Source organism: Culex quinquefasciatus, chromosome 2 (genome assembly GCF_015732765.1).
Source record: "Culex quinquefasciatus strain JHB chromosome 2, VPISU_Cqui_1.0_pri_paternal, whole genome shotgun sequence".
Taxonomy (NCBI): Eukaryota; Metazoa; Arthropoda; class Insecta; order Diptera; family Culicidae; genus Culex; species Culex quinquefasciatus.
This window is the reverse complement of record NC_051862.1, coordinates 132034401-132052164: the sequence shown is the minus strand read 5'-3', so window position 1 is coordinate 132052164 and position 17764 is coordinate 132034401. Positions and strand designations below refer to the sequence as shown.

The 17764-nt window shown below is 32.5% G+C and overlaps 1 long non-coding RNA gene across 1 annotated transcript; it reads left to right on the top strand.

The window, feature by feature from the left end:
* The first annotated feature begins 9297 nt into the window (after window positions 1–9297).
* On the top strand, window positions 9298–9881 carry LOC119767325. Its single transcript, XR_005277457.1, has 3 exons — window positions 9298–9345; window positions 9404–9647; window positions 9715–9881. It is a non-coding gene; the product is annotated as an uncharacterized LOC119767325 (long non-coding RNA).
* The last annotated feature ends 7883 nt before the right edge of the window (window positions 9882–17764 follow it).

The following is a 17764-nucleotide window of genomic DNA, read 5'->3' as shown; positions in this document are numbered from 1 at the left end:
GGTGGTACATAATGGATTCCGAAAGTGAGTTCGCATAAATATTCTGTAACTCTGTACGCAACACGCGGAACAAGCTCAGGAGGGTGCTTCAAACGAGCAGCATCGATGTGGAAAGGGGGTTGAAATTGAAACAGTTTTCTGCATGAAAAACTAATCAAACTGGTCAGGTTCATGACTCTGGTATTCTAGAATCTCTTGGTAGGTCAGTTACTTTTTTAAATGAAATAAAAGTCTGGTTTAGTAAAGACGCAAACCATCCGTTTCTTTTAGTATTGCAAAGACATGAACCACCCTACTGCCCTGAGGTATAATTTGCCAATTTCTAGGTCTGCTTTGACTCAGAACCTATCATCGTTTCCATTCAATTCACACAAATAATCAACATTCAGCAATATAAAATAACCGACAAATAACAGTATTTACCATAAATCAACCCCGAAAAAACCTTTCTATCGTGTCCCTCAAATAAATTCACTCCTGAATAAATCGCTCCCCGGTGTCCTTTCAGTTCCAACAAGAACAACAACACAACACTATCCAACAGATAGCAAAACCCCATGTCCTGCATATCATAAATATTTTCCCTCCAGGGCTCCCCGAACTGCTGCTGGTCGTTTTGGTTTCCAGTCTTCCACCGACGACCTTCCGGGTTGGGCCGGGTCGAACCCAAATATGCGGAAAGAGTCACCAGCCAGCACAGCTAGCAATCATAACACTCGCTCTCTGCTGACTGACACAGTGGCCCAGATTGGCACGGACTCTCTGCTGATGCCCCCCTTCCGGCTGGGAAAATGCCCATGTTATCAATTGTGGCCGATGTGACCTGCGGGTAGGGGAGGCGGGTTGGTATTTTCAATTATTCATCTTTTCAACTATTCAACTTTTCAACTTTTCAACTTTTCAACTTTTAAATTTTTCAACTTTTAAATTTTTCAACTTTTCAACTTTTCTACTTTTTAACATTCCAACTTTTCAACTTTTCAACTTTTCAACTTTTCAACTTTTCAACTTTTCAGCATTTCAACATTTCAAAATTTCAACTTTTCAACTTTTTGACAATTTTAAAAATTATGAAAATTTTAAAAATTTTGAAAATTTTGAAAATTTTGAAAATTTTGAAAATTTTGAAAATTTTGAAAATTTTGAAAATTTTGAAAATTTTGACAATTTTGAAAATTTTGACAATTTTGACAATTTTGACAATTTTGACAATTTTGACAATTTTGACAATTTTGACAATTTTGACAATTTTGACAATTTTGACAATTTTGACAATTTTGACAATTTTGACAATTTTGACAATTTTGACAATTTTGACAATTTTGACAATTTTGACAATTTTGACAATTTTGACAATTTTGACAATTTTGACAATTTTGACAATTTTGACAATTTTGACAATTTTGACAATTTTGACAATTTTGACAATTTTGACAATTTTGACAATTTTGACAATTTTGACAATTTTGACAATTTTGACAATTTTGACAATTTTGACAATTTTGACAATTTTGACAATTTTGACAATTTTGACAATTTTGACAATTTTGACAATTTTGACAATTTTGACAATTTTGACAATTTTGACAATTTTGACAATTTTGACAATTTTGACAATTTTGACAATTTTGATAATTTTGACAATTTTGACAATTTTGACAATTTTGACAATTTTGACAATTTTGACAATTTTGACAATTTTGACAATTTTGACAATTTTGACAATTTTGACAATTTTGACAATTTTGACAATTTTGACAATTTTGACAATTTTGACAATTTTGACAATTTTGACAATTTTGACAATTTTGACAATTTTGACAATTTTGACAATTTTGACAATTTTGACAATTTTGACAATTTTGACAATTTTGACAATTTTGACAATTTTGACAATTTTGACAATTTTGACAATTTTGACAATTTTGACAATTTTGACAATTTTGACAATTTTGACAATTTTGACAATTTTGACAATTTTGACAATTTTGACAATTTTGACAATTTTGACAATTTTGACAATTTTGACAATTTTGACAATTTTGACAATTTTGACAATTTTGACAATTTTGACAATTTTGACAATTTTGACAATTTTGACAATTTTGACAATTTTGACAATTTTGACAATTTTGACAATTTTGACAATTTTGACAATTTTGACAATTTTGACAATTTTGACAATTTTGACAATTTTGACAATTTTGACAATTTTGACAATTTTGACAATTTTGACAATTTTGACAATTTTGACAATTTTGACAATTTTGACAATTTTGACAATTTTGACAATTTTGACAATTTTGAAAATTTTGACAATTTTGACAATTTTGACAATTTTGACAATTTTGACAATTTTGACAATTTTGACAATTTTGACAATTTTGACAATTTTGACAATTTTGACAATTTTGACAATTTTGACAATTTTGACAATTTTGACAATTTTGACAATTTTGACAATTTTGACAATTTTGACAATTTTGACAATTTTGACAATTTTGACAATTTTGACAATTTTGACAATTTTGACAATTTTGACAATTTTGTCAATTTTGACAATTTTGACAATTTTGACAATTTTGACAATTTTAACAATTTTGACAATTTTGACAATTTTGACAATTTTGACAATTTTGACAATTTTGACAATTTTGACAATTTTGACAATTTTGATAATTTTGACAATTTTGACAATTTTGACAATTTTGACAATTTTGACAATTTTGACAATTTTGACAATTTTGACAATTTTGACAATTTTGACAATTTTGACAATTTTGACAATTTTGACAATTTTGACAATTTTGACAATTTTGACAATTTTGATAATTTTGATAATTTTGATAATTTTGATAATTTTGACAATTTTGACAATTTTGACAATTTTGACAATTTTGAAGACAACTCTCCCCTACCACAATCGGAACAACGTCGTTTTTCCCGCGTGCATTCCGGAAAACAAACCTAAACCAAACCCAGAAGCCGAGGACTAGGCCATGCAGCATTGCTTCTTGTTAGTAGGTTCACGAAATGGTACTGTGCAATGCCAGTTGCAGCTGAGCTACAAATTTGCATATAATGAAGTGGATGAGCTTTCGAGTGAGCTGAGTTGAGTGGTGTTGTCTTTGGATGTGATTTGAAGCAGCAGCAGAAGCATCTCAGCAAGGTTGACCTGGCTCTGCAAAATGAGAGCTCATTTGCGACCCCGTAAACCTTGATGCTCAGCCAGGGGAGAGTTTACGGTGAAAGCTTGCCTGATCGAAAGGGAACGCACTGCGATGGTGAGAATGATCTGGATGCAAAAAGCAAAAAGCAAAAAGCAAAAAGCAAAAAGCAAAAAGCAAAAAGCAAAAAGCAAAAAGCAAAAAGCAAAAAGCAAAAAGCAAAAAGCAAAAAGCAAAAGCAAAAAGCAAAAAGCAAAAAGCAAAAAGCAAAAAGCAAAAAGCAAAAAGCAAAAAGCAAAAAGCAAAAAGCAAAAAGCAAAAAGCAAAAAGCAAAAAGCAAAAAGCAAAAAGCAAAAAGCAAAAAGCAAAAAGCAAAAAGCAAAAAGCAAAAAGCAAAAAGCAAAACCCTTCAACTACGATTGTTCCTAGAACCAAGCACAGTTCCTTTACAATCTAAAGTATTCCCGTCAAATAAGTGTCTGGGGCACGTGTTGCCATTCTCGGGAACTACTCTGTTTGTCGGCAGCCACCGCTTGATTGGTGACCCGTGGCAAAATTAAATATCAACACGGATTGATTGAAAATATTGCAATTTATGACGGCGACACTTGCCCGTTACCATCACGTGTTTGCTCGATCGAACAGTAAATAAGCAAAGAAAAGGTAAATTGCAATGTCTGTAACAGTTGATTCGATGGAAATTTTAAGTAAGTTAACATTTAAAATTTTAAACCAAAACAAAAACTCAGTTTGACAAATATTTTACCTAAAACTGTCTATTTTAACCAAATTGCTTTACCCAGTGTGCTTCAATTCCATAGTATGGGAATTTTATCATAATTTATGGGTCAAATGGGCAGTAAGTAATTTGGCGTTGTGCGTCGATTGAAAGTTGCTACTTTGCATTTCAAAATAATCGAATGATTGACGAGGACAAACCGAACAATGTCAAACTAATTTGCTGGCGCATCGGATGGAGGTGCCAAAATTGACTAATGAATCAATTAAGGGGGTGACTTCACTACAAGATCAGCCTCTGATTTATTCATATTACTGTCAGCCAGCTGCAAAATCAATACATCAAACGGTACTGCGCGCTGGAATTGATTAGCATCAGTGCGGCAGGAGTACGTACTCTTCATAACCCGTCACGTGTGCGACTCCGTTTGCTAATGAGAAAATATTTACGTGAAATGGCAACGATTGTTGGTGCGATGAGCTCAGCTCGTTGATGCCGACAGACGAGATGATGTTTATTTTTAAGAGGATGCACTTTACCTGGAATTGCGTTGCCAGAATAATGGGCGATTATATTAGTAAGGGGTTTTTCTGTGTTCGAGAGGTATCCAACAAACTTATTTTTTTAAAAGAAATTTTGTAAGCAAAACTCTTTGGTATCAAGAAAGTTTTCTTTAATTTCCTTATTTACTATTTGAAAATCAGATAATTAGTATCTAAAATAAAGTATGCAAAGATTTGAAATGAAGAAAATAGCTTTTCTAAGTGTTTTATCAATCATTTTTCAATTTTCGATTTATATCGATAACTGTCAGTCCGATGAAAAATGTCAAAAATAAAACTTTCTAGCATAAATTATTAAATAATAAATGTAGGCCAACTAAGAAACACTTAGATTAGTTCTTGATTTGATTATTTTTTTCGATTGAAAAATTAATTTTAATTCAAGAAATTCTTTTTGGACATTTTTGAGATCAATTCTAACAACAAAAAAAGTCAAACAATGAAATAAATCTAATTATTGAGCACAATAACGGCTAAAAAAATGACTAATGGTGACAAAAATATTTTATTTTGCTTGTTTACGATATTTTTATGACTATTAACAGTTTAATATTTTAAACAATAACTCAAATATGAGGTATTTTTTGAACATGACTGCAATATCAATATTGTTAACCGATAACATTATCGTCGATGATATTAACATCTAACGATAACGATATAAACGACGACATAAACTTTCAAAAATATTTGTATGAGATTTCCTAAAAAAGTGTCCACGTGGTTTATGGATTGTCCCTTTATACTTTGAAACATACTACACTCCACCCCCGGTGGTTGGTTACTTTTTCGTTGGACATTTGTTAGTTTGTAACTAAAAAGTGACGAACTGTCACTTTTTACACGGCAATCACGCATAAGTGACGAAAGTTTGGTAGTGTGTGTGAACTCCGTGTAAAAGGGGTGTCAAACTAAAAAGTGACCCCGTTCGTTTGATAACAGTTGGTGTCAAAACATCTGGGTTCCCGCATAATCAAAAACCATCGAGGGAATAGTCCAAACTATATTACTACTAAAAGAGATGTAGTTACCACATACTTAACCATTATCATATAGTTACGGCACTATACAAAACCATAACGAAACTGATCGTCAAATGATGACGTTTTTATTGAAGTAAATCTAATGATTCTAACTATTTTTGAACTATTTGGGGTACAATAACCTTACACTAAACAGTTCGGATTGTTTAGACAACGTGACTCAACGAAAAAATGTACAAGTCCAAATAGTTCAAACAATTTATCAACTTTATTGAGAACAATATAGCAAAATTCCACAGATTTTAGATTTTTATAGTCAGAACCTGTAAGAACTAAAAACCTACTATAAATGCTATAGTAGAACACAATTGATGGCGGCCTCATTTTTTCGATAAGTTTGTATAATCCAAATAATTTGTCAACTTACATGAAGTAAAATTACTATACACCATACTATTTTGAATTAAAAATTTCTATAAGTCCAAATAGTTCAAACAATATTTCAACAGTATGGAGTACAATTACAGTTTGTTATATAATCCAACTATATGTTAAACGATTGGTACAAAAATTTCAACTTTTATCAAGTAAATTGATCACAGTCGATTCCTCCGGATGATAGAGAACCTTCAACACCCCCACTTCTCCTCAGATTATCAGAAAACTCCCCAAAAGAAGAAAAATGTTACGAGGGCTCATGAAATTGACTTTCACTATTCCAGAAAAAGTAGGCATGCTGTTCTTACCATACACCAAAAATATGTGTACTACATGGTGGACTATTACTGTTCACTATAAAATGAGTCAATTGTTTGGACTACTTGGACTTATCGAAAAATACTTGCCCCGAGCTTGCTCCTTCTAACACAACATGTCACCAAAACCACTGAAAAACCACCAACAGATATAGATCAATCGGATAAGGCGGCAGCAGTTCGGCAGCAACGTAAATAACATCACATATAATGGCGGTAAACATTCACCAACTATCGATAGAACTTAAAAATCAAATTTGATTATATCCGAAGTAGTTATCACAACAATTGTAGGGTTCATTTTTGCGGTCTTTTTAAAGTGTCGGCAAAGTAGTGTCGGTAAAGTAGTTTTTCAGAAACTATATAGGGAATAGTCAATTTTTGGGCAATGACTATTTGACGTAAAATCCAAGTTTATAAAAATATTTACATATGTATGAAAACCTCATATAGTTTTCTGCCTAACAACTAATTTCTCATATAGTAAAATCGACCAAAACTATTTTGGGAATGGAATTAATGGTTTGATATATCGTACATATATAGTTGGGTTACAATTTAATGAATAGTAGAGACCATTTGATAAATAGTTGAGTAACTATTTGTCATAAAGTAGTTATATAGTTCATGACTATGCGGGTTTGAGTGTATATCAGATTTTTTTTTCTGCGAGTGCTACCGAAGTTCAGGATGGGGTGTGCCACTTCAGTCAACCCTCTGCTGCAGCAGATGTCTCCTTAAGCTGTGATACTAGAATAAGAATCCTTTCCTTTTACTACACCCCATCTATTAGCTATTTCGTAGGTTATTTTGTAACTTTTGTCCTTCAGTAGAGTTAGCCAGAATAATCAGGGGGGGGGGGGGCAAAAAAAAAATCGAAAAATATCAAAATTTTAATGAAAATTACTGTAATGAAATGAAATATTTCGTCGGGGGGTCTAGCGTAACTTTTTTTTGAAGATTATTTTTCGATTTTATGGGATATTTATTCAAAAAAGTCACAGAAAATCGGTTCATTCATGTTGATATCACTCAAACTTCTTATGCATATGCCTTGGGGACTCTAACCAACTATATTTGACCAATATTTGACCTCCACCAAAAAATAAAATCGAATCAAATTTACCAGATTTCAAGCTTTTTTTTTGAAATTACCCCAAAATCCAAGCTGGAAACCCCGATACGACCGAAACTAAATCATTTCTTTGTACAACTTGTCATGAAACTACAGCAAATAATCGCCCTGATACGAATTTGAGCATCAAACAATGCAAAACATGGATTATTCAATAAATAAACTGTTTATTACCCAATAGGTTCCAAAAAATATTTTTTCAATCCTCTGCCACATCACACAGCAGTTTTCTGAACATGTTCCATAAAAAAGAATCAATTTTGGTTCAATATAAGCAAAGATATTCCCGATTTTCTGAAATAAATAGTGCTTTTCTCCAAATTTTCTTAATTTAATTACGTTTCACATTATGGCACTGCCTACTAAGACATTTGTTATGATGATAATTTTATTCAAACATAAAAATTATAATAAGTTTGACGAAATTCATGAAAGTTATTCTATAGCACTCATTACAAAACTCAGTAGGCAGTACCAATCATGGCTTAATAAATGAAATCATACCAAAATGCCAAATGTGACAATTTGGCGTCTGATAAATGATACAGCCTGATTGTCTTACTATTTTCAAACCAAATGTTAATGCACTGCAAATCAAATCGTGTTAGAAACACAACGTATCTGCTTGATAAATCATTCCTCCTTCAAACGATGCGCATCGAAATTAGTTACAGATCAACCGGCAAGTTGATCTTTACAAACGGTTAGCCTGACTTTAATCACGTTGCCAACAATTAAATTCCAATTTATAACCATTACTTTCACAAAGTGTGTGTTTGTGTTTATATGGCATGACAGGGATATCTGATTGCTTGTGTGTGAGTCCATGCCATGCCTTTAACGGTATCGAGCTAATCACCCTGCCCACAAACCACATTACGATGCCTCTAATTTGCAAATTTGTTCAATCACGAGACTGTATTTCATTTGCCGAAACCAACAATGAATGTTGCGGGTGGCCGCTGCCAACATCAACACATTTGATAAACTCTTTGATGTGTGTGTGTTGTTTTGTTTTTCCAAACGCCAGCAAGTTTCCGTTTTAAATCATTGAGCTGGAATAAATTATGTGTGGAGGACCATTCGGGTGTTGCACAACGGAACTCATTGAACCGAACGGGTGAAACACTGATTAATCTAATTAACAAAACCAAACTGGACAGCATCAGGAAAAAATAGAAGCGGAATTAATTTATTGCTCTAATGAAATTATTTCCATTTGACTGGTGGAGTCGGATTTAAATATTGAAATTTGGAACAAAGAAAATGTGGGAAATTTAAATCGTGAAAAATAATAACAAAAAAAAACAGATTATTTTGATTCATTAAATATCAAAGCAGATAATTAAATTTTCTTCTTTCAGTAGCTTTGCTAGTTGCTCAAAAAGGTCAATCAACAGAGTGGAAAATCTGGGTTGAAGATATGACGCGTGTGTGTGTGTTCACTTGTCATCTTCGTAGACTGCAGAGAGCTTTTTATGCTGATTCAGTGTCTTTTGTTCTGCACGACATTTATGACTTTGTTGTTTTCGGAACGACTTTTCCCGGACAATCATGGCTGGAGCTGGATTGTTGCTCCACGATGGATATAGATTTGATGAAGAGTGGCAAGGTGATGCGATCTACACAGAAAAAAAAATTTAAATTTACCCGAAACTGAAACCATGCTTCCAACGTAAACATGCTCAATGTAAATTTGAAATTAAATTTAAAAAGTTGTATTGCATTTAAAGAGCCCTTATGTAAAATGAGATTGAACGTAATTCACGAATCTCATGTAAACGGAACTTTTGTTTTCAGAAAATCACAAATATGAAAATATGAAAAACATGTAAACACATTTCTGATGTAAAACATCTAAATGTAAACCTTAAAAACACGTATTTTTAAATTTGAAGATAATTTTGCGAATGACAGCTGAAGTGAACGGTGTTGTTATTTATGTTTAGCGCGCAGCAAAGTGAAGTTGTTTTTAATTGAGGTTGTCAGCATTTCTTGTGCATGTAAGTGAATTTTACATCCGAATGCAATGCTTGTTTACAAATTGACTTTTCGTTTAAGATTGGTTTGCTGTTTTTGTTGATATTCTTGAAACCAATCTCGGCAAGAGTTTTGGAAGAACTTTCGCTTTTGTTGCCGAAACATCCAGTTAATGAGCAGGAATCGACAAATTCTGAGGAACCGGAGTCGCTCAAAAGTTAGGCGACTCTGCATTCGAAGGTGTAACAAACAGAACAGGTTCCGGACAACAAACATTGCACTTGAAGGGGCAGCAACAAATGCAGATAGATGCAACTCTGCTCAGGTAAAACGTAAAATGCGCTTTTTCAAAACTAGATATAGTTCATTGTATTTAATAACCTTTGTTGTAGAAATTACGCGAGTGAATCGGGACCAAACTGCCAGTAGGCCAGCGCATAGTCGAAAAAATAGCTACGGCAGTGGCTTTTCTACAATTCATTTGATTTGCAGGATCCCAAGTTTGGTATGCTCTCGGTTCAGGGAAGAGCATTTTTCTTGGCCGGATATTTCAGGTTGAACACGTTTGATGTTTTTCGATGATCGAAGCAAAAAAACGGACAAAACCTGGGATGGGATAAACAAAGAGAAAAAAACCTATTGTCAAACTAAACCACTTTCAACATGGCCGCTTCTGTCAACCTAAACCAGTCCTTTCTTATGAGGAGAAAATGAGAAGTATTGTAATTTGAGTTGAAAAAAAAAAAATAAAACGAATTTAAATCAATTTCACAAATAATTTTTAATTGCATTAATAAGGCTAGTATGCAAATCGGAAGAAAAGGGGTCAAGAAACAGCTTTACGAACAGCAGGACAATGGAGAGGAGCGATTTCTTGGGGCTTTTCTTCACCCTCTCTGACTGACTGCCCATTTGATTTTTCTTGACCGGTTCCTTCCGAAGTGCGTATACCGCTATAGATTGATTAAAATATTTTCAATTGAAAGGCATTTATTTCTATCGTACACCGAATGTTGACTTATCAGCATTTTCATTTTAAAAAACAATACATTTCATGAACCGACTATTCTTTTGCCCATTTAAAACTCTTGTTATTTTTTTGCGCGTTACATTGAAATGTCATCTAGATTGAACAATATTAAACCTGTGCTTCCCATGAAATTAAAATGTGGCGTGAAGAAACAACATTGTAGAACTGGATTTAAAAAGCAAACAAAAATAATGGCCACAGTTTAGCCTATTTGATTTTTTTCGCACTTTTTTATTTCAACACTTTGCCACAAATTGAAAAACAAACTTTTATGCTCTTTGAAGTGAATGAATTGGTTCAAATTTGAATTTTTGCCAGCCATTTCTTTCGATTCTGACACCTTAGGGCGTGCGACCCAAGGAATTTTAACTTTCTTTAAAGTTGAGTAAAAATTGCCGTTGAATTCGACGTGCTCCTCTTTGGGGAACTGGGAAAGATTTGTTTACTTTCTTTGCGTAACGGGACAACGACAGGAGCAGATAAAAAAAAATCTCCCCTCCCATTTAATGACTTGCAGGCTCGCTTGCAGGCTTTTAGGATTTTTAGATTGATGTAAGAAAACGCAATGAAATCGTATTGCATTTTCACATCCAAATGAAAATGAAAAATCTTTCATAAAAAAAAACACATTAAAAATTGAAGAAATGAACATTTTTTGACTCATCTTTGATTTGCCAACCATTTCAAGTAATTTGTATCCGGCAGCTCTTTATGAACGGATCCACCGTAAAACGATGGAATATAAACTCAGGATTCTCATCCCACGTCCAACCGCAAATTTTAACAGCCAAATTCAAAAAAAAAATCTGCGAGGAGAAACTAAACAACAAGTCATCCACATGCTTGAGCACTGAGTTGAAAACATCATCAAGAAAATTTGAATTGTCAAGCTATCTGAATCACAGATTGCTTGATATTTGTTTTCGAACACGAATTTTCTTGCAAAAAACAGAAGAAGAATACAAACGTAAACACTCAATAAGAAGACTCTATCCAGCCGTCCCGTCCCAGGACAAAACAACTTTTTTTTCACCAGCCAAGTCTTTTTACTCGTTGACAGTTGAGAAAATAAAGATTATGCATGCCAAGGATGCCAGGGCCACAGTTGATCATTTTTCACCACTTCAATGTTCAGCCGTGGAAACCATGACTTTTTCCATTTCCAATATGGGACATTCCTAACTTCCGTCAGATCGGGTAAGTTTTTTTTTACGAAATAAATGTAGGAAAAGGGCAACAACAGGGTCCTAAAGCTTGGTTATTTTCTAATATCTGAACTTTTTTTTATTAGGTCCTATAAGCAAATGTTTCTTTGTTGCCGGGTCCGATAGTGTAGAGGTAAGCGTAGTTGCCTTTCCAGGGTTCGGTCCAGTTGGCCCCGGTCGCATTTTTCGAGACGAGATTTGTCTGATCACCCCTTCCACGGGGAAGTAAATGTTTTCCCCGGTTATGGCGTTTGCTCAGTCTAAGTGTTCTCTATGTTTAGATTTTTTTTACGATCAAAAATAAAAACGTGTAAAAAGCCTGAAAGTTCATCATTTGATTACAAATACAATAAATAGTTGTACATTGTATTTGTGTGTAGAATCGACTGTACAAAATTTCCTTGAAAAAATAATTATAAAAATAATATTTTGAATTGCTCTTCGATTTTAGGGAAATTTAATTTGAAATTGAGTTTAGATTGCTGATTATTTTTACAAGTTACGATTAAGCTTTTTTCGATGAGCACTATGACATTTTTACAAGTAAGGCCGTTGCAAATATTTTTTGAAGTTTATGTCCCTCGACTCTGACCAAAGTCGAGGGGGGGGCAAAAAAATAAAAAATTAAATTACGAGCCTTGGTTTCAACACTTGAATGAAAAAAGTGTTTTAAAATGCATTATACACCTGTCCAGTTGTTTTGCCATCATTAGTTTCCAAAAAATGTAAGTATTGACGATGATTTTATTTTTTGCGAAAAATAAAATTTTTGCGGTGCTGTGCATTAGAATTTCATAAAAATTCAAAACATTTTTAAGCAGGCCCAAACATGCTAAATGATGATTATCAATGCTGAAAATGCATTTTAGATTGTTTTCAGATAATAACTTATATTTTCATGGAAATTTTGAAGTTTTTTGGAAAAAAATGTTCCCCCTGATTTTTCAGACCAATTTTGAAGGGGGGGCGACATAAACATTGAAAAATATTTGCAACGGCCTACACTCAAAGTAAAAAGCATCCTTTTTTCAAGTTCACCCGTCGTCACCCTTTAAAAGGGTATCGAAAATGTACTGAATTTGACATACCCTTTTAAAAGGGTGACGCCGGGTGAACTTTAAAAAAGGATAGAAAATATCCTTTTTGAGGATTGAAAGTACCCTTTTGAGGGATACTTTTGACTTTGAGTGTAAAAACATTTAAAATTGATTTGAAATGTATTCGCTGTTTTTTATGAATTCAATTCAAGTTAAAAATATTAATATATAAATATCAATAAGGAAAACATGAAAACAGCGTATTTTTTTTTTTTGATTTTTTGTTAAATTGTCTATTTAAAAATATAGAAAGACAGATACTAGATTGAAAATTTAATTAGCTTCAAAAAAGAGGGAAGAAATTTCTTGACAGAACATATCTTTTTATATAGCTTGATGAATAAAACGGTAGTAGGTTCATCTAAACAAATCTAGCAAAACAATGCCAAAGGGCCGTTGTGGGTTTGTAAACAAAGAGTGTGTCCTGCTCACGCTAGAGGATGTTTACATCTGGCATAAAAGGGATACACTCTTTGTTTACAAACCCACAACGGTCCTTTGGCATTGTTTTGCTAGAAATATACAATTTTTTCGATATTGTGAAAGCAGACAAAAATCAGAATGCGCCACAGGCTGATGTACACGATAACGGCAAACCACTACATTTTTGTTCGGCGCAACAGAGGTGATGCGCACTTTGGTTTGGTGGTGCGCGGATAATAAAATCAAAAAAGCTTGTTTCCTCTCTCCTAAATGATGTGATCCAGTAAGGAACTTATCAGTATCGATTTTCTAATATAACGCTCAACCATCAGACTGATCAGAGTGTTACATTTCTTACTTCTACTATTTTACTTTGCTTTGAACATCTCTATAACAGCGCCTCCTGAACTCTCTGAGAAACGTAACGCAATCAGTTTGATCGTTGGATAAAATCGGGCTGATGGAAGCCGATCGTGGCGTTAAATTTCTCGCTGGGAATGTCAAGCAAAATAGTGTAAGCGAACATGAACATTCTTTAAATTCACCACGAGAAATGTCACATCAAAGATGACGTTTCCCCACACGCTTACTGGGGGAACTCAATTTTTAAGTTCGTTCAAGCAAAATGAAGTTCGCTTCAGTGATCTCAAAATTGAGATGGGTTTGTTTTGATTTTCAATCGCAAATTTGAGATCACTGAACTGAACTTGATTTTGCTGAGGTACTTATAATTTTGTTTTCTCTTGAATGTGACACTTTAGTGACTTAGACACGCACGGAGTTCCGGATTGTGCAGGTAAGATATAAAATTCCCCCTCAGAGATTGCCATACCGTTGGTACTTTTTCAGGCGGAACTGGTCCACCGGTGGACGGAATCCTTTGCAGTTTGTGCAGGAGGAATCGGTCCACCGGTGGACAGTTTCCTCAGGAATGTTTCGCAGAAGGAACTGGTCCACCGGTGGACAAAATCATTTGCAGTTGGTGCAGGAGGAATCGGTCCACCGGTGGACAGTTTCCTCAGGAAAGTTTCGCAGGAGGAACTGGTCCACCGGTGGACGGAATCCTTTGCAGTTTGTGCAGGAGGAATCGGTCCACCGGTGGACAGTTTCCTCAGGAAAGTTTCGCAGGAGGAACTGGTCCACCGGTGGACGGAATCCTTTGCAGTTTGTGCAGGAGGAATCGGTCCACCGGTGGACAGTTTCCTCAGGAAAGTTTCGCAGGAGGAACTGGTCCACCGGTGGACGGAATCCTTTGCAGTTTGTGCAGGAGGAATCGGTCCACCGGTGGACAGTTTCCTCAGGAAAGTTTCGCAGGAGGAACTGGTCTACCGGTAGACGGAATCCTTTGCAGTTTCCTCGGGATAGTTTCGCAGGAGGAACTGGTCCACCGGTGGGCGGAATCCTTTGCAGTTTGTGCAGGAGGAATCGGTCCACCGGTGGGCGGAATCCTTTGCAGTTTGTGCAGGAGGAATCGGTCCACCGGTGGGCGGAATCCTTTGCAGTTTGTGCAGGAGGAATCGGTCCACCGGTGGACAGTTTCCTCAGGAAAGTTTCGCAGGAGGAACTGGTTCACCGGTGGACGGAATCCTTTGCAGTTTGTGCAGGAGGAATCGGTCCACCTTCGTGGTTGTGCATGAAGAATCGGTGCAACGGTAGTAATGTTTTGCAGGAGGAACTTATCCAACGGTGGACAGAATCCTTTGCCGGTTGACCAACAGGAATCGATCCGCCGGTGGACTGATTTCTTCTAGCGCTGTCTCATGCAAAGTTAATGTACCGTCATCTGGGGTGAATCGGGACTACAGTTCGAATAGGGACAGCACGTTTTAGACCAACAGGGTTGTTACGGACGGCGCGGATTTGCTGACTAATTTTGCTCAGGCGCGGATGGCACTTTTGATAAATAAATTAATTGGGAGAGATAAAATTACTTTCAAGTTATTTATTAAGAAGGATATTATCAGCAATTACGATAATTTGTTTTTTCCATTGAGTGCAATTCTAATTTCTTAATAGTAGATTTTTTTCTGAAAATCTTTGTATTTTCTTAATACGAACCGTCGAAAAATTAAGCTGAAGATTATGTAGCGATTATTTTTTTTTAAATCTATGTTTGAGAATTTCTTAAATAAAATTATTACTACACTTAACTCATTTCTTAATATATCCGGCTCTGAAGATGAAATTTCTTTTGAGTTTTTAGCAATGTTTTTTAACCTTATTAATTTTTAATTTTATAGTGAATATATTCAATTTGCCTTTGAATTTTAGATGGGATTTACCCGTAGAAATATTTTTCTAAATTTAAACGTTCTTGGCGAAAAATAAAAAAGATCAGAACATTTAAAAATTAATGCCCCATCATTCAAAATTCAAATTTCAAAAATTCGAAGCTTTTTATTACATTTTAATAGTTTTTTAATCAAAAATTTTAAAATTCGGATTAAAAAAACGAATTTATAAAATCATACTATAAATAATCCGAAATTTCCAAATTCAGAATTTTAAAAATCTGACATTCAAAACTCCAATAAACTTAAAAATCAAAAAATCAAAATTAAGAGAAAAATTCAAAATAAAAACAAATTTTTAAATTCTTAAATTCCTAAATTTTTACATTCTTAAGTTCTTAAATTCTTAAATTCTTAAATTCCTAAATTCTTAAATTCTTACATTCTTAAATTCTTAAATTTTAAAATTCTTAAATTCCAGATTAAATTTTCAAAAGGTCCTTTCTGCATAGGAAACCCATGAGGGATAGGTTGTTTTGAAAATTTAATCTAGAATTCTTAAATTCTTAAATTTTTAAATTTTTAGATTTTTTAATTCTTAAATTCTTAAATTCTTAAATTCTCAAATTCTTAAATTCTTAAATTCTTAAATTCTTAAATTCTTAAATTCTTAAATTCTTAAATTCTTAAATTCTTAAATTCTTAAATTCTTAAATTCTTAAATTCTTACATTCTTAAATTCTTAAATTCCTAAATTCTAAAATTTCAAAATTCTTACATTATTAAATTCTTAAATTCTTAAATTATTAAATTCTTAAATTCCTAAATTCTTAAATTCCAAAATTCTTAAATTCTTAAATCCTTAAATTCTTAAATTTTTAAATTCTTAAATTCTTAAATTCTTAAATTCTTAAATTCTTAAATTCTTAAATTCTTAAATTCTTAAATTCTTAAATTCTTAAATTCTTAAATTCTTAAATTCTTAAATTCTTAAATTTTTAAATTCTTAAATTCTTAAATTCTTAAATTCTTAAATTCTTAAATTCTTAAATTCTTAAATTCTTAAATTCTTAAATTCTTAAATTCTTAAATTCTTAAATTCTTAAATTCTTAAATTCTTAAATTCTTAAATTCTTAAATTCTTAAATTCTTAAATTCTTAAATTCTTAAATTCTTAAATTCTTAAATTCTTAAATTCTTAAATTCTTAAATTCTTAAATTCTTAAATTCTTAAATTCTTAAATTCTTAAATTCTTAAATTCTTAAATTCTTAAATTCTTAAATTCTTAAATTCTTAAATTCTTAAATTCTTAAATTCTTAAATTCTTAAATTCTTAAATTCTTAAATTCTTAAATTCTTAAATTCTTAAATTCTTAAATTCTTAAATTCTTAAATTCTTAAATTTTAAATTCTTAAATTCTTAAATTCTTAAATTCTTAAATTCTTAAATTATTAAATTCTTAAATTCTTAAATTCTTAAATTCTTAAATTCTTAAATTCTTAAATTCTTAAATTCTTAAATTCTTAAATTCTTAAATTTTTAAATTCTTAAATTCTTAAATTCTTAAATTCTTAAATTCTTAAATTCTTAAATTCTTAAATTCTTAAATTCTTAAATTCTTAAATTCTTAAATTCTTAAATTCTTAAATTCTTAAATTCTTAAATTCTTAAATTCTTAAATTCTTAAATTCTTAAATTCTTAAATTCTTAAATTCTTAAATTCTTAAATTCTTAAATTCTTAAATTCTTAAATTCTTAAATTCTTAAATTCTTAAATTCTTAAATTCTTAAATTCTTAAATTCTTAAATTCTTAAATTCTTAAATTCTTAAATTCTTAAATTCTTGAATTCTGAAATTCTTAAATTTACAGAAGAAAATATTTCAAATATTGGAAATGAAATTTGTTTCCGAATGAAATTTTAGTGAGGAATTTGGATCACAATCTTTATTAAAATTCATAGATTTTCAACTTTTAGAATTTCGAAATCAAAAATTTAATCATATTAAAATTTTAGATTTTGGTTTTATGAGCTTATATTTTTGAAGTTAAATTTCATTTATTAGATTTTTAAATTTTGTTTATAGTGGTCTAAATTATTTTCGCTCTGATTTGCTTGAAGATTTTTTTGTGACACTTTTCTTGACGTCTCTTGAGGTATTTTTAAAAGGATTTTTGCTTTCATTCCTTCAAACATAAAACGAGTTTCATTTTTTATCAAATACTTTCTGCATTAGTTTTTCTTTGGAAATAACATTTCTTGAATGTTGGTCGCAATTTTTTTATATGGCGTTGATTTTGCGCGGATTGGGGTTTCGGTCGGCGCGGATTTGGCGCGGGTTTTTTTCGAATTTCCCGTAACAACCCTGAACCAGTTCAATGCTTCACATTTGGAAATGGATGTACACATTTTGTTGCTCTGAATCTGGTCTACTCGAAACCACTCAAAAATATT